At 44.1% G+C, this 22,396-nt stretch overlaps 1 long non-coding RNA gene across 1 annotated transcript; it reads right to left on the reverse strand.

Moving 5' to 3' along the window:
• Nucleotides 1-5,824: 5,824 nt before the first annotated feature.
• LOC139799496 (uncharacterized) lies at nucleotides 5,825-20,471 on the reverse strand. Its single transcript, XR_011727306.1, has 4 exons — nucleotides 20,330-20,471; nucleotides 19,012-19,090; nucleotides 9,786-9,865; nucleotides 5,825-6,110 (listed from the first exon to the last, which is right to left on the reverse strand). It is a non-coding gene; the product is annotated as an uncharacterized lncRNA (long non-coding RNA).
• Nucleotides 20,472-22,396: the final 1,925 nt, after the last annotated feature.

The raw sequence follows: 22,396 nt of genomic DNA on the forward strand, positions 1-22,396 counted from the left end.
AGGCACAGGGGAGGAGGAAGGATGTCACACAGAGGGCTTTACTATTACTGTGATGCCCTCTGGGTTGCAGTGAACTGAGAATGTTTTCATTCTAAAGGTTCGGCTTTGAAAGATTGATTTCACCTTCTGAGTTGCTAATGAAATAACTACATTCATGCCAGACTGAGACTGGTACTGCACGCTAAAAAGTGACATGAAACAAGCTGTGTTTGACATTACAGCTTCCACTTACAAAAGGGTTTCCTTCTCAGGTCCTAGAAATTTGCATAGAATAACTAAAGGTAGAGTCCCAGAATCCTTGTCTGTTACACATTTTTCTCACAGTTTGCTCTAAGGCTGCATGGATGAAAAGTAAAGAGGTGTCAGATAGAAATAGATGTCCTAATTAATACTGTTTGCTCAGCACTTTTTTCTAGACTGATGACCAAACATTTGAACTTACATGAGACTAGGCCAGGCACTCTGAACATTCACTCCACCTGCTTTGTTTGGTAAGGGTTTTCCTTTGTTTTCTTTAGTTTTCAAAATCCTTTGGATTACTTCATAGGATCTTTCAAAAAAAACCAAAACAAACAAACACTGAATTAATAAAATAATTCCATCTTACACATGCACAATGGTAACTGTATTAATGGCATGGTTCCTTTTTCTACTATGATTAGAGCTCATTTTCCAGGTTGCACAGAACTACCAGAGAGAGGGAAAATTACCTGCTCCTGCAGTATTTTGTAATTAAAGGTATTGCATAAGGAAATCTGTGCATAACTAAAGAGGCCTTTGAGTCTCATCAGTGTTTTTCTCAGGTAAAAAAGTCTGCCTTATACACACCACAGATTCTTCTCTTTAGTACCTGAACAGAACTGTTCAATGGAACACTTTATCTTACGCAAAAGACATTTAGCATTTCATTATGTTTTTGCCCCATCCCTCAACTCCTACCTATCCGTGTTACACTGTTTCAAATTACTTCCTCACACATGCTCAGAAAATTCTGTGAACTTCTGGTTTCCGAGTCCGTTTTTGACACACACGGCTGAAACTCCTCCAGCTGACACACTGCCCTGAACACTTTCTGAAAAAATCATCCATACTCTGCCGAAAGCAGTTGCTGTGAGGTGATTAAATTGCATTACCTAATCTTTTCTCACAATCCATAATTGCAATTTCCTCTGAGGCACAGCCTTCACGCCAGCACCATCACCTTTCTCACAGCCCACTTTGCCATTACTGCATAACCACTGTGACAGCAAAGGTTGAATGTTGCATTAGGTAATACAGCAGGAAATGAAAATTGTGCCTGTCCTGATCACTTCTGCCTCAGCGCTAGGAACAGGCTTTTATGTCTTCATCTAACACCAGATTGCTTGTACTAAGCTGTGGTCAGAATGTTTGTGCGTGGTCCTCCAGGACTTCGGTTGACACGATGCCAGCTCTTCCCTGTTCTCAGGGAGTTTCACCTCTGTGTTTTGTAGAAGTAAGGCTGGAGAAAGGAGCAGAGCGGCCAAGGTATTTAGCTGTGCCACAGGCAGCTGCTACACAGGATCAGAGGAGGCAACAGGAAGAGCTCTCATGTTTCATAAACTGTATTCAAGGTGTTGGCAAGACGGGAGCAGTGAGCCAGCATTAGGCACAGCTTCCTCAGGAACAGCCAGGATCTCTAAAATGCTTGGATTAGATGGTGGCTTAGGTTATGTGACAGTTATGTCACTCGCTGCAGTTTATCGTCCATAACTGAATCCGTGATCTCATAGCAAATGGCTTTCAACCTGATCTTCTCCTTACACCTGTGAACTCATTCACTGATGGTCACCAGTGTTTCCTGGCTCCTTGCCAGGTTGGAAGAAGATGAAATAGTTCAGCCTAATGGAGCAGGCATTTTTGGCAGGAAAAAATATACTACTCTCTTTGCAATGGGTTATTCCTCCCTTTGCCTGCTTTCTTTATGTAGAATGAAATTCTTCACTGTGAGGGTGGTGAGACACTGGAACAGGTTGCCCAAGGAATTTGTGGATGGTTCCACCCTGGTAGTGTTCAAGCACAGGTTGGATGGGGCTTTGAGTAATCTGGTCAAGTGGTGTCCCTGTCCATGCAGGGGGGGGTTGGAACTATATCATCTTTAAGGTCCTTTCCAACCCAAATCATTCCATTATACTATGATAATCAGAGTAGCAAGTGCAAATCCCAGATTTGACAGAGAACTCATAAAATATAACCCATGGCTTTCTCAGAAAATTCACTTTGAGAGTTAGGAATCAAAGCTGACTATTTGGCCTAGAAGGCAGGGTCCAACTACACATTGTTTTCTGTATGGAGCTCACATGGAGCAGTCTATTTAATGTATAAAAAATAGAAACCTCTTTTGGAGTTCCGTAGATCATTTGCAAGTCTTCAGTTCACAAAGTCTTCTCTTACAAAGGAAATTTTGCCTAAAAGCTGTTGGATTTTCTTCACAGTGAAGTGGTTTTCATTTAAGATGTCTTTGTGTGTTAACAACCTTGTTGGAAGGTTAGTTCATTGTATTCTGCTTGAACAAATGGTAATCACAATAGAGTGGGTGTCATGACCCAGTGATCCTATTTAATAAATTCAATGTCTCCTGACAAGCTAGCAAAGGGAGGTCCCATTCAAACAATTACCAGATCCTAGTGTTCAACTTGTGACTAATATCAAAGCAGAAATGATTCTTACTTTCCTCCTCCTGTTCACCTTGAGAGAACATCAAATTGATTAATAGATCTAGATACCATCAAAGTCTAGAGAATCCATGCAAACGCTATAGTAAAGGCAAAAAATAATTTCTTATGGGTACATTTAATCTATCTCAAAAGGCATTCTGTCAATTCTCTTGTCCCTTGAACTAGCTAAAGCTGGTGATGGTGCACATCTGTCTCCCCAAATAATTAAATCTTGTAAAAATCTACTATTCTTCATTCACTCAACCATAACAAGCCATTGCTCTCAACACAGTTTGTCTTTGATACCAGAAACATGACCATAATGTTAAAGAAGGAGGTCTAGATCCATAAGTGAAATTTAGTCTCAGCCTTGCAATACTGGTGCCTTGGTATCTTGCTGCCTTGGTTTCATGGCCTTGAGGGAGTTTCCAGACACAGGGATAGTATCATACTTTGCAACATGATGTACAAAAAAGCAGCACCCTATGTCAGCCTCTATTTGGAGTACCAAAGGAAGAATTTGGTTGGGATCTACATCCAGGCCAGGGAGAAACGTGAACTTCAGTGCAGGATCCACAGCTAACCACTCCCCTAAAAATGGGAACCTGAGCCAGACTAACTCTCTTATAAGGAAAAGGTAATGAAACTTTTATTCTTTCCATTTCTCAGTCCAGTCATCAGGACCCTTAACTAGGATATGGACAATCCCATTTTAAGTACTTCTGATATAGAATGTGGCATGGACATTTGGAGTGGTATGTCCTGTTTCCCAGGAAAATTACTGAGGTTTTTGTATGTGTCAAAGAGCTCAGGTGGTGAGGCTGCTTACTATGGTTTGTGCAGGATTAATGTGACTCTAATTGGAAAAAGGGAGCAGCTTCAACAGAAGAATGGGTACCAAAAGATTACCTGTAATGAGATAGTCTTCTCTTGAAGCTGCTCCATGTTTTCCAATATTAAATACTCGTGGAACTGTGGAGAAATGCACAACTGACAAATGAGCTGTTAAGCCTTCTGCAAGGTGGTAAACAGGAGGAACTATTTGATCAGCGGGATAGTCTTTGGACTTGAGTAATCTCAGTCTACAGGAAAAATTACATTCTAATTAAAAAAAAATATCTGAGCATCTCAAGCACCCAAGCAGACTTTCATACTTGCACAGTTAAGATCTGACATGGGTGAACACCTAACAAGTAAGGAGTTAATCAGTCCTTTATTGGCAATACACCAGCAAGGAAGGTTACATGACTGCTAATGTAGCAGTGCTCAAAATGAACAGACTATTGACTTATTATCAACAAAGCCTCTAAGTGTTTTTTAACAGAAAAGATTATTAATGTCTGTGCAATGATGACAGCACAACGTGGGTAATTTAATGCAGCCTGCTCTAAATGCCCTGGGAAGTCAAAAGAAAAGACATGCTGCACTTCCTATTCTCCAGGAACACACAGAGCTGCTGAGTGTTTCCAAATAACTGCAGCATTTGTCAGGAAGATGCAGTATTCTGTGTAGTGTCTGCATATTTGTCTGAAGAGTGCTTAGCAAACTATTGCAGTGATCAGCACTGGTAAAAGTGCCAATTCCCCCTCCGTGTGTCACATGGCAGAGACCTCAAACACCTGGCCAGTGCAATTTAAACCTAAACATGTGGTGAGGATACAAATATTCAGCAATACCCAGAAATATGCAGGAAGGTGATAAAGCAATAAAGTTTCCATGTGTTTCAATGCACAGAAGTCACAATTAAATACTTCTGGAGATTTCCTTCTCCCAGGTCTGTTAATGCCTGCAAGTACCATCCGACAGTTGTTCCATAGCTTATGGTGAATTATAACAGCCTGATTTGTATTCAGAAAGAGAATTTCAGGGACCAAATTCATGGCTGCCTGCTGTCCCAGAGCTGACTCTCTCCGAACAGAGGTCAATCTGTCTTTGTAGCTGCAGTGAAGTTTATCACTGGATGTTCCCTGCCAAAGTTGAAAAACGATCCACTGCTCCTGGCACCAGATGCCAAGCAGGGACCTCATTGCCCTTTCTTACCGGGTCAGTGTCCAACTGTCCAAGCAGAGAGGAAGGCAGACTGGTCACCCAGACCCATTTCCACCCTTTGTGTCTTATACCTCTGGATTATGGAAACCTTACAATTTTATGGTAGTGCATAAGTACAGCACACGTGAAAGCTGGTGAAATAACTGTCCCTGTATGTATGTAAACAACCCTAGAACAGCTAAAGAGAAAGCACTTAATGAAGATGTTAAAGGCAGACTCTACAACATTCAAAACAAACCAAGAAATACAGTTATTTATGGAGATAAAGCCATGGCTTGCTACAAGTTTCAAACCACTTAGTTAGAAAGCTACTTTGCACCTCTGCTATACAGATTTATTGTCATCCTCCTTCATTCAGCATCACCAGAAAATCAATAGACACTTGCTTTATACCTTTTCTTGGCAAGGAAGTCTATATATTACTGAATCTAACAGAATGGATGGGGTGTTATCTCTTCACTTCCTTATTTAGCAAAAGCAGCTTTACCCCCAGGCCTGGTACAATGAATTTGTATCGACAACATCACTGTAGTGTGACTGTGTGCATCAATAGTTCTCAAGCTCTTACAGATCACTGCCTCCAAAAGCAATCAAACAACTGAAAAGAAGTAAAACTCCAGCAAACACCAAAATGTGGGTGATAAGACTGCTCTGTTGCCTTCTGCAGCTAACAACAGAAAGTTACCTCATACAAAGTTTTGCCTTTGTTTTGGGTTGTGATGGATGTGAACATCATTGCACTATGAAGAGAAATGAATATTCTGAAAATAACAATGTGCATTAGCGTGTCTTTGGACACATAATCACAGCCTCAAGGCTGAGTTGCAGTAACTAAGTGAACAGGCTTTCAATATGGGATTTGCTGTAGAGTCACATTTCAATCCTGACCCTACAGAAAACGAGTGGAATTTTTTGAAAAGGATTCTCATTGCACCTCAAGTGCTGCAGAGCAGCTTGCTAGTTATGGTACTCAGCAAAGCATTTTCACATACTTAAAGGCTCCTCCAGGTCTTTTTCCTTACCAAGCCTCATGTTCTCACCAGCTGGCTTGGAAGCTGCGAGCCAGCAATCCCAGTTGGACCCTGGGAACAATGCTGGTTCCTATCCCACTGGTTCTCACAGCCTTCACTCCTTCCAGAGCTCCCTGGAGGCAGCCATGGGTGCTGATACCCATGTCAATGTTTGACTTGGGCATTGTTGGCCTGGGAAGGAAGAGAAAGGCCAAGTTCACTGGCACATAAGACAAGGAGGTCAGAGAAAACCAACTCACCCCATTCAGCTCAGCTCAGGAGATAAAGGTGCAGCTGCCATCCACGGGATTTCATGCCACAATCCTGGGACACACACCAGGACCATTTCAGGGTGCACTGAGGGCTTACAGCTGGGCTGTAGGTAGGGAAAAGCCAGGAGTATATGTCCAAGCCAACAAACTCTGTTCCTTGAACTGCTCTAACCAGAGCCAGACCCACAGGCAGAGGAAAGTATCTCAACTATCCAAGCTGGCAAACATCATTTTTTTCCTTTTGAGGAAACAAGTAAAATACCATTAATTAAAGGATACTTAAAATCTCATTCAGTGTTTGTTTGAGTTGATTGTTACAGCAGCATGGTGTGGCTGATGGATCCCTGGAGTAAATGAGCCTTTTGCTGCTGTAGAAAGGTATTTCTGTCCCGACTTTCTCACCCTCTGCTCTTGACTGCACTGAGACCCCTAAATAGATAGATAATTGTTTTCTTTCAAAAGTAAACAGGAAAGGCATTCTAAGACCAGTGAAGACATTTCCAAAGGAAAACACTTTCTCCTGAGGAAAAAAAGAAAAAAAGAGGATTAGCTCTTTGGGGTTGTATGATTGAGAATGAATGGCTGTAAATGTGGATAGGGGATGAGTTATATTACTGTACCAGACAATGGCTGGACAAAGAAAAAAAAAATCTGCTTTGTTTAGGAGAAAGAAACACATGGCAGAAAAAAAGAGCTCTTCAGTAAATTGATAAAAGCAAACATATTCAAAAGAATTGTAAGATTGTATTTGTTTATAATATTAAAAAGGAAATGCTTTCATATCTAGGGTTTTCATACTTGTTTATATACAACTATATATTATATAGTTGTTTGCATTTTATGTATCTGCATAAAACCTGAACATTTTTTAAAACTAAGTACTAATGTATTGTCTGGCATGTCCTCAAGCCCTGGATCACTTCTGACAGCAAGAAGGCAACCTGGAACCCTAGAAATTCGCTTGCTTTGGATCTGACTTCTGGCACTCTCATAGATAACACATAACAGTGTCATTTTAAAGAGGTTTTCAGCCAAGATAAAACCCTGTATATTAACTGCCATATTTCTGTACTGTATCAGAGAATATAAGAGAGAGGGTTTGGGTGAAAAAAATATTACCCCCCATGGCATGTCCTGATATCAAAGAATATTAAATATTTTCTTCCAGCTCACTGAGCCCTCTCAGATTTAAGGCAGACCAAGTATAGCTGTCCACAGCAAGGGAATACATGGTACAGGCTCTTTGGAAGTCTAGGAGATAGCCAGCCTGAGGAAAAACACTGAACTAAATTCAACACAATACTCCTGTTCTTTTCTCAGTTCATTGGTGTAGACTTCAGGAAAGGAAAATTATTTTAAGCCATACAATGTGGAAGTACACATTTGATAAGGCAGTGGATCAGGTGACTATTTATTAGAAAGTACAACAGATGTGAGTGACATTGTCCTCAAACAAGCCTGAACAGTAGGAATGCCAATCTGCTCAGTGCAAAAGCTAGGAACTGCATTTCAAAATTGGAAGGAAGGAAAAAAAACACCCAAACCCAAAAAAAGATTAAGACACCTTTATAGGTGTAGGCTTTAGTTTAAAAGTACTTGAGTGAATTTTCCCCAGTCTGAAAAGTGCCATATCATTAAAAGTAATATAGTTTTGTGAACAACTGCCAGCCATATTTCACTCAGGAGGATAAAGAAAAGCAATGCAGAATTATAGTCTGTCATTCATTAGGCTGCCTAGCCTTCTTTTACTTAAATAGAAGTCATAATATTATTACAGAATACTTTAAAAATGTTCTGTAATTAGTTTCCAGAAATAAATTAGCTAACAGTGGATGAATCACAGACTTTTTTCTGCACACCCCAGGCTGATCAATGCTCAGAGATACTTGAACCTGGAAAAGTCACAACTGAATGCAGTGCTACAGCCTTGCTAGCCCTGTGCAACTTTCTCATAATCAGGTTCTGGCTTTCATTCCTTTTTCCTGCTGTCCCCAAAGAAATCCACTCCTGTTGGCATGATACTCTTCATGCTTTTTCAGGACTGATGTGGAACTGTAGCAGGGTTGTGCATGGCTGAACCCAACTTCCAGCTCCCTTTGAAGTCCAGAGACTGGCAGCCTGTGCACATGAATGTATTCCCAAAGCAGGGCTGCTCATGAGCCTGCCAACAGCAGTCACCAGTTCAGCACATGGGGCAGCAGCAGCTGCTGGGCACGTGCCAGTTCTTTTAATAAATATCAAAAGCACTGGCATCTGAAGCCACCAAGTACACGGCAGAAATAAGAGGAAAATGCCACAAAATCACCTATACATTTATATCCTATGCTACTGTTGGCAGGCTGCAATAACCAGAGGACCACCTATTCAAAGCAGGGCTGATGAGAAAGCAACTTCAAGTAAAATGCAGATAATAGTAGAGGTGAATGCAAACTCCCAAGTGATTGCCCCCCCTTTGGGGTTTGTTTCTGGTTTTCTACTTCTCAAATAACTTTACTATTGCTTTGAAAACCTCTGATGCTGTTACAGCTGAAGTAGTAATCAGCAGTTCAGTTGTTAATGCCCTGATTTGGGCCAGCAGCAGAAACACTGACTGGTTTGTTTCTGACAAAGGTTGTAATGAAAGGGCTGTGGGCTGGGGAGCACAGAGCACTTCATTTTTGCTTTTGGAGAGCACTGAAGATTGCTCTTGGTGTACAACTGCTTCCATCAGGGATTTGATACAGGGCTCCAGCATACAAAGCTGCATCCGTGAATACGGAAATAAGCCACAGGATGGGTATAGGACTTCAGCAACACAGCTAAATGAGTTAATTAAAGTCCTCCTACCTCCATACTGCCAGTTTGCAGTATAAAGAGCTCCAGTCTTGCTGTCCAAAGCTAGTCCTTCATGTACTGTAGAAAATGAAGGAATTTAGCAGTTTCCTCTTCCTTTGAGCAGGCAAGGAGACAGTGCTGAGGGCTCAGGGGCAGGGCCAGCCTCCAAGGCAGAGTCCTCTCTGGTTCCTAAAGCTTCCTACCACCAGCCTTTACTGAACAAGAATAAACATTTTTCCAGCAGCAGGGGCACCTTCACACTGCAAAAAACATGTCCTAAGACATCACTGGAGGTGCTGACACCTGGAAAGAGCCCCTGTGCCTCTCCTAGCTCCCAGGCAGGACTGGGTGGGCAGCAGAGGGTTGCCTGGGGGACTTCAGAGCCACTGCTGGCTGCTGGCACCTGTAGGATGTTTCTGAGACAGCCTCGTCTCAGGGGAATAAATACTGCTCACTGGAGCATTCTGCAGAATTTCCTCCTTCTCATGGAAGGAAATATCCAAGACCACAGAGTCTCCATTTGGTGAGTGCTGGGAGCAGCAGACCCTGAGACAACTCTCGAACCCCAAGCCCAAGCATTCCAGCGGCGACCGGTTCCCTGGAGCAGCGGCACAGCTGCACGCTCAGCAATCTGGCATTTCAGGTTTCAGTCCTAAACTAGAACCTTGAAAGCTTGAACATTGCTGAGGGAGGGAGAGGAGCCAAGAGAGATTTCAGAAGGCATTTATGCTTGAAGTTAAAGATGGGAAAAATGCTACTCCTCTGGGACATGCAATTCTTGGAAAAACCCAGACATAGTTATCTTTCTTCTACTGAGTCTGCAGATGTTTTTCTGACTACTATTTTGTTGTGGTTGTTGTTTTTAGAAATAATCACATCTTCAGTAAGAATTTAAATTATTTGTCTCATTTGTATTGTTTATCTGTGTCACGATATGAAAAATGGATTACACATTCAAAACTCACCAGTGTGGCTGCAGGGTTTCATGGAGGCACAACTGATCTGCTGCTGCAAATGCCAGCTGGTTTCCACAAAAAATGATGAGCTGAGATGAAACAAAAAAAAAATTAATACAATTTTCCTGAGCTTATGCCTGTTTTGAAATTATTAAATGACAGCTCCAACACTATGTTAGGAAAGTGGACAGATAAGAACCAAAGACATTTCCCTGTCCTTATGAACATCTGTTAACAAAGACAAGATAAAAAACTTTTAAAAAAAGATAAATATATAACAACATGAATAATATTTTCACCCAGAAAAATTGTTTCAAACTTACAGACAGGCACTGGGGTGAGGTATGTGGATATCAAGATGGTACAAAAGAAATACTATGGAAGGTGGTTGACCTGTACGTTAAGTAGGTTATTCGTGGAATGGGATTAAAAATTGAAATGGATTTGAAGATGATATCAGGGGAAAAATGGGCACCAGAGGGTATAAATACCACAGGATAACAAGGGTAGCAATCCAAGAGCAGATCACTGATACATGCTGTATGGCTCACTGACAGCAGCAGAGGTAGGGTACTGAACTGCTAACCTGGGGCGTAATGGCCATGTTTATGACACAGAACAAAAAAAGAATGAGTGACGGAGTGAGGAGAGGCTCCATTAATAATTGTGACAAAGCCTAAAAGAGCAAAGAATCACTATGAGTTTGCAAAGAAACAGCCCTGAGACAGCAGGGTGCCAGGGTTGGCAGTGTGGTGTGCACCCGTGGGCCACTCCCCCACCCCAGCCCACCCATCCTCCTCCTGGGATGCTCCAGTCCCTGGCTGGTGGCTGAGGAGGTGCCAGGTGTCCCCAGCTGCAGTCCCAGGGTGCAGGGACACAGCTGCTGGACCAGCCAACGTGCTCACAGCATTCCCAGGGGCGAGCAAAAGCCTTCACACAACCACTAACCCAGGAGAGAGAAGGAACAGGTGTGTTTGCTTCCTGTCCCCCAGCATTTTTCATGCTGCTCTAGGTCACATCAGCCATAAATGTCAAACTAATTAAGAGAAGGCAAGATCTGATTTGAATCCCCAAGCTGAGACTGCTGCCTTCTCAAATTTCTTCTCTTGTCAGTTTCCTTTTTGGTTAATTTTGTTCCACTGTCTGGTTTGAGCTTTCTGCTGGAGGGGAAACAAGCCCACTCTGAGGACATTTCTGAGGTATTACCTCTAGTGGAACAGTATTCCAGCCTGTCTGTTTACATTAAAAGGCACATGACCTTGCTAAAAAGGCTAACACATGCTGCAAATAAAATCTGCACTAAACCTCTCAACTCATTGGATGCTTATCTACTGTGGTGCTGAATTTTGTGTGTAATGTCTGAGGTGTGCTGACAATGATAGGTTCAGGTTGTAATCCTTGAAGGAGAGGAAGTTGAGTCTTCTTCTGTATGCAAATTGCTGACAATCCTAATGGCCAGCAAAGAACAATTAATCCTACTAATAATGCCACCAGTACAAGGTTTCTTGTCTGCACCATAATCAATTCTTAGGAAAGAGGTAAAACAACTGATTGTAACATCTTCCCCCCCTCCCCCACATTTATGTAGAAATATCCATCTTGCACTTAAAGATCTTTTTTTTTTCTTTGCAGAGGTATCCAAAGAATAAGATGTTCTACCCAGGGATGTACATTATAAAACCACCATATTTGTGTGTCTTTGTTCTGAACTTCTTTTCTTTCCAAAAAAATGTTATTCCATTTGAATAGGAATTTTATGTGACAGAAATAGAATTTACACAAATAATTGAACTCTAGAAATACTGGCTATGTGGTCAGATATGCAGTTTTATAGATTCTTGCCTTACAACATTCAACCTGCTCACTAGCTGTGAATGCTTGACTCCCTGTCTGTCACAAACACTCCTGGGCTTGTGTCACTGATTTGTTGCAATACAAAGGATCACTGGCTCTCTTCATGGTCCATCAAATTAGAAGGCACCCTGCTGATACTACTGGGAAAAAAATCTGCACCAATCCTGCTCACTTACGTCAGGTAAAGTGGGTCTGAGTAAAGCCATCTGCTCTCATCAAATTGGCAATGGGTACAATAAATTAGACTTTCCATCAGAAAATAAAATGTCAGGATTTGCTTCATTTTAGTGACTTTTCTATGCAATGTTCACAAAAGACTGGCCATTTCACATAGTTAATATTGATTCACTGAGAAATAGATTGGAAAGGTTGAGTTGCTTGAGAACAGACAGAGTTGCAGTGGTTTGATTTCTTTGTGCACAGTTCAGCAGCTGAAGGATATACTGAACTCATACGTACCAACAGCAACTCAGAATTTACTGCCTGCTGTCTTTCCTTAAGCTCTACATATTTAAATAGTAGAAAGTACCTGAAGACAATAACCTAAAGAACTATGGTTAAAATAGTTTTGAGGTAGCTCCAAGTCACTGTCACTGATAAGACTAAGAAAAACAAAGTAGAGTTAATGGAATGTCCCCTCTCTGTCAAGAGCTGAAGCACAGTGAGGGAAGAACTTGTTGGGACATATTGCAGTGGTAGTGAATGAGGACACAGATGGAAAAGAGGACCAAACACCCACTGCAACCTGTGCCACAAAGTAATGTCAGATGTCACTATTTTCTTACGATGCTCTCCATTACATCTCAACACAAAACCCCTTGCAATCCCCAAAGTACTATTTAGCATCAGTGCTGGCCAGCAAATAGGGCTGAGCACAAGGGGGAGAGTCACACAGCTCAGCAATGAGCTTCTCTCTCTCTTGCAGAGGTTTTGCCAAGATTTCTGTGCTGTGAGGGCCATGTGGAACCCCACAGGCTCCCAGCCTGCAAGCTTCTCAGAATTGTTTCTTTGTATTGACTACGTTGTAAAAGAAAGTCCACGTGCACATGGTTTCTATGTGCATGAGGTCAGTGAAATGCTGAAAATGACCATATGGAACAACCTCAGATTTCTCCAGCCTGGCACATGACGACTTTGTGCTCAAAGCAGGTTTGCTCCTTTGGCGGGAAACTTGAGGAGAGACAGACCCACGCAAGATGACCTCCACCCCCCGGGGGCATAGCAAAGGATCTCCGTGTTACCCCAGGATGCCTGGAGCAGCTGATGGGCTCTCTGAGACTCAGAGGAAACAATGTCAGCTCATTTCTGAAGGTGTACAGACCATATTACCCCAAGCTCCAGGAAAGGCTCAAAAAGTCCCTCAGGGCCCCTCTGAGGTAAACAGCTGACAAATACTTCAGCACTCAGTCCTCCTCTTTGCTTGGGAGAAAACTTTCCATTGAGTAACTTTGGGCCCACGCTCATAAAATTCCCACCACATTCTTTCAAGGAACTGTCACAACTTTGCTTTTGTCACGAGAAAATGATTTATCCAAACCTGCTGTGGACAGCCTGGGGATGGAGCAGGAGGAGCTCTGCAGAGCGGGCAGGCACCTTCCTCAGCTTCATGGGCTTCAACCCACCCAGAGCCGCAGGAAAAATCCCAGCAGAGCATGCGAGGAGCACCCGAGATGGGAAGGCAGTGCCCAGGAAATCCTTCACAAGAAACCACCTGTGCCATCTTAAAACCGCTCTTAACACCAGGTCTTCTCCTACCAAGACAGTATTGTTCACATGTACCCACACCTTGCTACAAAACCAGAAAAACTAAAATGCACTTGGGAAGAATAAAAATGCTGGTGGTCTCGGGCAAAGCCAATCAGCTGATAAGGAAGGAGCACCCAGCACTGCGGAGAGGGATATAAAGGACTGGGAAGAGCTGCCCCGCCTTCTGCTGGTGGCCTCAGGTGAGGCCAGTCAGGTGATAAGTGGGCAGTACCCACCTTCTGCTGGTGGGCTCAGGTGAGGCCAGTCAGGTGATAAGTGGGCGGTACCCAGCACTGTGGAGAGAGATATAAAGGACTGCGAAGAGCTGCTTCACCTTCTGCTGGTGGGCTCAGGTGAGGCCAGTCAGGTGATAAGTGGGCAGTACCCACCTTCTGCTGGTGGGCTCAGGTGAGGCCAGTCAGGTGATAAGTGGGCGGTACCCAGCACTGCGGAGAGGAATATAAAGGACTGGGAAGAGCTGCCCCACCTTCTGCTGGTGGGCTCAGGTGAGGCCAGTCAGGTGATGAGTGGGCGGTACCCAGCACTGCGGAGAGGGAGATAAAGAGCTGTGAGGAGCACCAGCAACCTGGAGCAGGCAAACAGGAATGGGGCAGGGCAGTTTGCAGGGCAGTTTGCAGGGCAGTTTGCAGGGCAGTTTGCAGGGCAGTTTGCAGGGCAGTTTGCAGGGCAGTTTGCAGGGCAGTTTGCAGGGCAGTTTGCAGGGCAGTTTGCAGGGCAGTTTGCAGGGCAGTTTGCAGGGCAGTTTGCAGGGCAGTTTGCAGGGCAGTTTGCAGGGCAGTTTGCAGGGCAAGCAGGAGGGGCACAGACACCTCCCAGCTCTCTTGAAGGAGCAATGGTCTCCAAAAAAGCAAAACCTAGTGCTGTTAAGACACAGGGTGTGTCCACACAGATGGAACCCCTGAAGAGGGACAGCAAGGGGGATGTAGCTGTTCAGGCCTCTGGCTGTGTAGAGTTTCTGAGCCTCGTGTTAGCACCAGAGGACGGTGTGAGTGGGCTCTGTGTGTGATGCAAGGAGGTGAATGACTTGCTATACCTGGTGGCAGAGCTCAAGGAGGAGGTAGAGAGACTAAAAAGTATTAGGGACAGTAAAAGGGCAATTGACTGGTGGAGTTGCACCCTTTCTAACCCAAAAGAAGTCCAGGAGGAGATGGTGAAGCACTGACCCTCCTGCCATCAGGCAGTCGGAGCAAACCAGGTGGATGGGGGGGAATGGAAACAGGTCCCTCATTGGAGAGGCAAAAGAATCCCCTCCCAACCCCCACCAACTCCCCAGGTGCTCTTAAAGAACAGACATGAGACCCTGGACTCAGAGAATCAGGCAGAGGACAGACAAGAGGAAGATCTGTCTGGAAGGTCTCCTGTTTGTGCCCCGTCTACCAGACGGGTTACAACTACAGCTACAAAGAAAAAAAGAAGGGTAGTTGTAGCTGGTGACTTCCTTCTGAGGGGAACTGAGGGCCCTATATGTTGACCGGACCAATCCCACAGGGAGGTCTGGTGCCTTCCTGGGGCCCGGGTGAGGGATATTAGTAGGAGACTCCCCCAGCTAATTCGGCCCTCTGATTATTATCCACTGTTGGTAGTCCAGGCTGGCAGTGATGACATTAATGGAAGAAGTACAAAGGCAATCAAAAAGGGCTTCAAGGCACTGGGTCATTTAGTTGATGGGTCAGGAGCACAGGTGGTGTTCTCCTCAATTCCTGCAGTAGCAGAGATGAATGAGGAGAGGAGTAGGAAAACCTATCGTATCAATAGGTGGCTAAGGGATTGGTGCCACCGGTGGAACTTTGGGTTTTTTGACCACAGGCCAAATTTCATCAAACCTAGACTCTTCAAACCAGATGGGCTTCATCTATCTAGCAAGGGCAAAAGGACTCTAGCCTATAAGTTGGTGGGGCTGATAAGGAGGGCTTTAAACTAGGTTTGAAGGGGGCTGGGGTCGAAAGCGGGCTCTCCAGAAAGGAGCTCAAGGGTGGACAGTCCAAGTTAAGACTCAAATCAGCAGCCCAGCTGAAGTGCATGTACACCAATGCACACAGCATGGACAACAAACAGGAGGAGCTGGAAGCCATCGTGCAGCAGGAAAGCTCTGATGTAGTCGCTATCACGGAAATGTGGTGGGATGACTCCCATGACTGGAGTGCTGCCATGGGTGGCTACAGGCTCTTCAGAAGGAACAGGTGGGGTAGGAGAGGTGAGGGGTAGCTCTGTATGTTAGAGAGTCTCTTGACTCTGTAGAAGTTGAAGTCAGTAACAATAAGGTTGAGTGCCTGTGGATCAGAATCAGGGGGAAGGCCAACAAGGCTGATATCCTGGTGGGAGTCTGTTACAGACCACCCAATCAGGATGATGAGGGTGATGAATTATTCTACAAGCAGCTGATGGATGTTTCAAAATTGTCAGCCCTTGTTCTCGTGGGTGACTTTAATCTGCCAGATGTCTGCTGGGAACTCCACACAGCAGAGAGGAGGCAGTCTAGGAAATTCATAGAGTGTATAGAGGATAATTCCCTGCTCCAGCTGGTAAATGAGCCTAGCAGGGATGGAGCCCCGCTAGACCTTCTGTTCACAAACAGAGAGGGGCTGGTGGGAGATGTGGTGGTCAGTGGACATCTGGGATACAGTGATCACAAAATAATAGTTTTCAACGCTCAGGGATGCAAGGAGGGCCGTCAATAAAACCTCTGTGTTGGACTTCTGGAGGGCAGATCTTGGCCTTTTCAGAAGACTGATTCAGAGTGTACCCTGGGAAACAGCCCTTGAAAACAAAGGGGTCCAGGGGGGATGGACGTACTTCAAGAAGCAAGTATTGAAAGCACAGGAGCAGCTGTCCCGGTGTCCCAAAAGGTGAGCTGGCGGGGAAGACAACTGGTCTGGCTGAACAGGGAGATTTTGAAAGAAATTAGGGTAAAGAAGAGAGCCTACTGATTATGGAAAAAAGGGCTAACTACTCAAGAACTTAGGAATATAGTTAGGTTGTGTAGAAAGAAAATTAGAGACAAAGGCACAACTTGAACTGAATCTCGCCACCTCTGTGAAGGATAAAAAATCCTTCTACAGATACATCAGTAGCAAAAGGAGGGGCAGGGAAAACCTCCATTCTTTACTGGACATGGGTGGGAATATCCAAGTTATCCAAGATGAAGAAAAGGCTGAGGTATTTAACACCTTCTTTGCCTTAGTTTTCAACAGCAAGACAGGTTGTCCTGAGGACAGCTGGCTCCTGGAGCTTGTAGAAAGAGACAAGAATCTGAACAGGCCCCCTGTAATCCAGAAGGAAACAGTCAGTGACCTACTGAGCTGCTTGGATCCCCACAAATCTATGGGACCAGATGGGATCCACCCGAGGGTGATGAGGGAGCTGGCAGAAGAGCTCGCCAAGCCTCTCTCTATCATCTACCAACAGTCCTGGCTCACGGGGGACATCCCAGATGATTGGAAGTTGGCGAATGTCACACCAACCCACAAAAAGGACCGGAAGGAGAACCCGGGAAACTACAGGCCTGTCAGCCTGACCTCAGTGCCTGGCAAGGTAATGGAGCAGATCATCCTGGGGGCAATCACACAGCACCTACAGGATGGGCAAGAGATTAGACCCAGCCAGCACGGGTTTAGGAAGGGCAGGTCCTGTCTGACCAACCTGATCTCCTTTTATGACCAGGTGACCCTCCTGGTGGATGAGGGGAAGGCTGTGGATGGAGTCTACCTGGACTTCAGCAAGGCTTTTGACACCATCTCCCACAGCATTCTCCTGAAAAAGCTGTCAGCCCACAGCTTGGACAGGGGCACTCTGAGCTGGGTTAGGAACTGGCTGGAGGGCTGGGCCCAGAGAGTGGTGCTGAACGGTGCTGCATCCAGTTGGTGGCCGGTCACTAGTGGTGTCCCCCAGGGATCAGTGTTGGGCCCAGTTCTGTTTAATATCTTTATTGATGATTTAGATGAGGGGATTGAGTCCATCATCAGCAAATTTGCAGATGACACTAAGCTTGGGGGGAGTGTCGATCAGCTGGAAGGCAGGAGGGCTCTGCAGAGGGACCTGGACAGGTTGGAGAGTTGGGCTGATTCCAATGGGATGAGGTTCAACAAGGCCAAGTGCCTGGTCTTGCACTTTGGCCACAACAACCCCATGGGGAGCTCCAGGCTGGGCACAGAGTGGCTGAGAGCAGCCAGGCAGAGAGGAACCTGGGAGTCTGGATTGCCAGGAAGCTGAACATGAGCCAGCAGTGTGCCCAGGTGGCCAAGAAGGCCAATGGCATCCTGGCCTGGATCAGGAACAGCGTGGCCAGCAGGTCCAAGGAAGTGACTCTGCCCCTGTACTCAGCGCTGGTGAGGCCACAGCTCGAGTACTGTGTCCAGTGCTGGGCCCCTCAGTTCAGGAAGGAGATTGAGGTCCTGGAGGGGGTCCAAAGGAGGGCAACGAGGCTGGTGAAGGGACTCCAGCACAAGTCCTATGAGGTGAGGCTGAGGGAACTGGGGCTGTTCAACCTGGAGGAGAGGAGGCTCAGGGGAGACCTCATCACTCTCTACAACTGCCTGAAAGGAGGGTGTAGCCAGGTTGGGGTCGGTCTCTTTTCCCAGGCAACTCTCAGCAAGACAAGAGGGCACGGTCTCAAGTTGTGCCAGGGGAGGTTTAGGTTGGACATTAGAAAGAATTTCTTTACGGAGAGGGTGATCAAACACTGGAATGGGCTGCCCAGGGAAGTAGTGGATTCTCTGTCCTGGAGATATTTAAAAAGAGACTGGATGTGGCACTCAGTGTAATGGTCTGGTAACTGCGGCGGTAGTGGATCAAGGGTTGGACTTGATGATCTCAGAGGTCCCTTCCAACCCAGACGATTCTATGATTCTATGAAAGAGCTTCAAGTTGCTTGATTTGACCCCCAGGTTTTAGTTATTACTTCTGTTTTCAGCATTATCCTCTATGAATGATCAGATTCCAAGGGAACCACACAGGTTCATTTAAACTATCACAGAAGGACAGAACACTGGCTTTGCTCTGCAGCCACATTTCACAGAGCAGAATGGTATTACTTTAAAGACATAAAATTGAAACATTGTATGCTTACTCTTTTAGTTAAAGCCTTCTGAAGTACTGTTTTTAATCTTAAATAATAAAAAAAAAATGTTCAACAAATAACCCCATCAAATCATATCAGTGGCAGGAGACAAAGTGAAGGGTTTATTTTATGAACAGTAATGAAGGAAAAGCAAGAATTCTTATGACCAGCCAAATAGTGTTGATTATGAATGTGGGTAATTCTGGGATAGGTGTTTTTTTTTTTTACACAGGTAAAAAAGGTATTTCAAGAGAATTAAATGTTATGACTTATTTCTCCCTGTTATGTTGTTTCACACATATCTTTTTTGTTTCCCTACAGTCTTTCTGCAAATTATGCATATTTCTTCTCTATAGAGTCCTGTGGACTTCCAGGTTACTAAATTAATATTACATTTCTTCCTTTAATCGTGCAAGGCTTTACTTTTTTATGTTTTACTTTTACATTGTACAAAGCCAAAGCCACTCATTGAGATGTTGTTCAGAAAGAATAATATTAAACTACAAACCAAACAACATGTTGCCTTCCTATGTTTAATGACAGCTTCATATTTCTTACCTTGCCAAGTCTGGGTTGTTTTCAAAATTAAATGTAATTTTTGAGGCCTAGAGACTTTCAGGCTGGGTTAGAGCCATACCTAAGTGAATCAGAAATTAAAATATATATTGAATTGTAGATCTAGAAATAGAAATATATAAAGGCTTCCAAGAAACAGCAAAAGTGTTTCCAAAGGGTGCATCACACTGGATGTGGCAACCAGAGACAGATTTTGGCCAGAGAATATTTAAGCAAAATGCAGAAAAAGCTAAGGAGGAGAAAACAAAGCTTTCCTTAACAAAGTCCTTATTTGATAAAATGCACCACATGTGCTTTTGCCTTTAATTCATTGTGATGTTCAGATCTGTAGGGTTTAAATCTTCCTGCAGGAGTCCTGCTCTTGTGTGTTTCTAGAGCCACTTACACCCTTGAGAAGTATTTTCACAAAAGCTGCAAAGCGGCCTCAAATTCAAATGGTTTTGTTACTTTGCCTTCTCTGTCAGCAAGTGCAGGATGTGTCACCAGCATAGGTGTGGTCTTTGTGCTTTGCCAACAAGGGCTGTGGGGGAGCACACAGCAGAACAACCTCCCGGGACGGTCTCTGATGTGGCACCCAGTGCCTGGCAGGATCAGGTCCCACATGGACTTGCAGGTGCTGAGCAGAGAGGTGAGAGGCAGCACTCCTTGCTGTGGGAGCAGAATAAACAGCAGCAGGAAAGAAAATGTGAAGGAGGCCAGAAGCAGATGGGAATGCTCATCTTTCTTGGTGGCTTTTCACTTTACTGAGAACAAAAGCCCAGCTCCAGGACAAGGTAGAGCTTGTCAAAGAGATGCAAAAAAGCTTGAGTTGTATGAAGGTGAAACCATTTCTAAAATCAGCTGGAGTCCTGCAGAAGACCCCACGGGCATGGATGTGTGTGTGTGTCTCTGTGGGAGCTGCCTCTGGCAGGGACCCCTGAGCTCCCTCCTGGCTCTAAGAGGCTCAGACAGGTACAGCTGAACACTTCTGTCTCATTTCTGTCCCTGCACTGGCTGAAATGACTTTGCAAGTTTTGAAAGCTTCTGCATAACCTTTATCTACAAAATGGGGCACAAACTTCCTCAAATCTATCAAACCCATACATCATTCCCTTCAATATTTAGAAGTAGCAAGCTGGAGGTCTCTGCTGGTTTTCCCTGGTTTCTGCTTAGCACACTAGATTGCTTGATGCACACAGTACCACATAGCTCCTTGATGCCATCTGACATGGCAACATAAAACCTTGGGTTGTGCTTGGAAGACATTAGTCCCAAGAGAAAAGAGACATTATAAACACCACAGGGAGTACAGTAGTTTTACCTCTGTTCCAACACCATGTCTCTCTCAGGCTGTCTTGGCTCTGTGGCAGCAGTTGAGAAGGAGCAGTCTACAGCAGCTGCAAAGCTTCAGCAGGCCCAGGAGCTGCCAGTTCTCCTTCCCCTTTTTGTTTTACAGCAGGATGCATAGCTGTGCAGTGAGAAAGGAGGACGTTCATCCAGCTACTTTTGCAGAAGAATGAAGACAGTATTCAGACACACACTTTACCATCCAAATATTAGCAATTATCATATAACCACTTTTCAGGCATGTGTCTCAGAAATAGTATTTTGATATAGCTGTTTAGAAAAACAAAACCCCAAAAAATCCCAGTGTTTTTTCTGACACATAAATGTTTTTCAAAAGCACATAGCATCAAGAGACATGGACTCAGGGAGGCTCACTGGTGCTTCTGGGCAGGGCTAGAGGATGCCCAGGCTCTGGTAAGTTACACAACACAGTTGGTACCAATAAACTCATCTATGTGAAGGTAGTACCCCAAAACCCTAGGTGAGATCATAAGACATAATGCAAACCAAGGGGTAATTCCTACGCCAGATCAGGTAGCAGTGGAAGCAAGCAGTGCAGGTCACAGTACCATTGTCCTTGACCAACAAGTGAGGAGCCAAGACAGAGAGAAGATGATGTCAAATTCTTTCCTGCATGGAAAGTCAAACAACAATGAGTGACTGAGTTTTTCAGGGAAGAAATCTGTGACAGAGCTCAAAATCATAACTCCAACTCTGAAATCTCAGCCCTGAGACTGAAGTAGCCAGTCTCAAGGTCTGGCTTTCACAAGCAAGCACAAAGGACAGAAACCACAGCTCATTGTTCAGAGCTGCTGATGGTTTTGATTCACCACTTCATTTCTTTTGAAAAACTGAAATTGCTTTCAGGAAGAAATTAACTATTGAATAGAGAGAAAGGATGATGTGCCCTTCAACACCTTCTGGACCCTGAAGAACATTTTCTTTTCTCCTTTTTAACAAATTACTCTATCATTATTGCTCCCTGAAGACTTACTGCCAAATGTTCTTTACTTTGAATGGGCAACACCCGATCCTTAGACGAGACTCAAATATCTCAATTGTGCAAGACCTTGAATAATGTTAGCCAAATTCCCTCTTTCTGATATAAATCAGATGACTTAGAGAGAGTTATTCATAATTCATAGCAACAAAAATGAGAGGAGATTCAGGTTCAATGCTTCATTTTCCATCCACATCAGGAGTTAACTAACAGCTGTATTCCCTGATCCTGCTGCAAGAGCTGATGATGGTGGCACACAAAGACTCCTTCACACGGGAAGAGTTGTGTATGTTGTTGTTGTTAAACAAACATGCCCATGCTAACTTCAGCTTCATTAAAAATACAAGAAAAACATTCATCCTGGGATCCCAGACAGGCAATTGGTACAAAAGGATGTATTCTAAGCATTAAAAAACCCATACAAAACACTCCAAAACAAACAGGAAAAAGTCCCATAGAAAATCAGGGTAGGTAAATACTCAAAATTATAAACCTTAAAAAAAGAAAATATGTTTTCTATGTCCTGCCTAGTTTTTCTTGAATCATGGATAAAAGGATTAACATTCTTCTTGCTCTTTTCACTTTTAATAGGAAAACCCAGGTGCAGATGTGGGCTTGATTCCAGTGCCAAGCTGCCTGTTCTGTTTAATAAAGAGTTTAATACAATTTAATCCAAAGAAGCAAAGAGCTCTAAGACACCAGGACTACAGATTCAGAATCCTAATTAATTTTCAGTTGACCACAACTGTCACAGAGATTCCTTTGCTTGTGTGTCTGCTAGTATGGTTTTAAAAAAGATTAAATTCAATAAATTGTGTTTGCTCTCAGTTGCAACTCCTAGTGAATTGTTTAATATTTATACAAGAAAGTAGAATATTACCAACCAAAATCATTCAAGTACCTCCTCCTTCCCTGTGCTTTGCTCCTGCCCGTGAGATTTCTCTCTCTTTAATGAAGAATTAATGGTAAGTGCCTGGACACACTGCTGGCTGAGCCTGCCTCAGCACACACCCCTGTTTAGGAAGGGGAAGCAGATGTTCT

Source organism: Heliangelus exortis, chromosome 9 (assembly GCF_036169615.1).
Source record: "Heliangelus exortis chromosome 9, bHelExo1.hap1, whole genome shotgun sequence".
In the NCBI taxonomy this organism is placed as follows: domain Eukaryota; kingdom Metazoa; phylum Chordata; class Aves; order Apodiformes; family Trochilidae; genus Heliangelus; species Heliangelus exortis.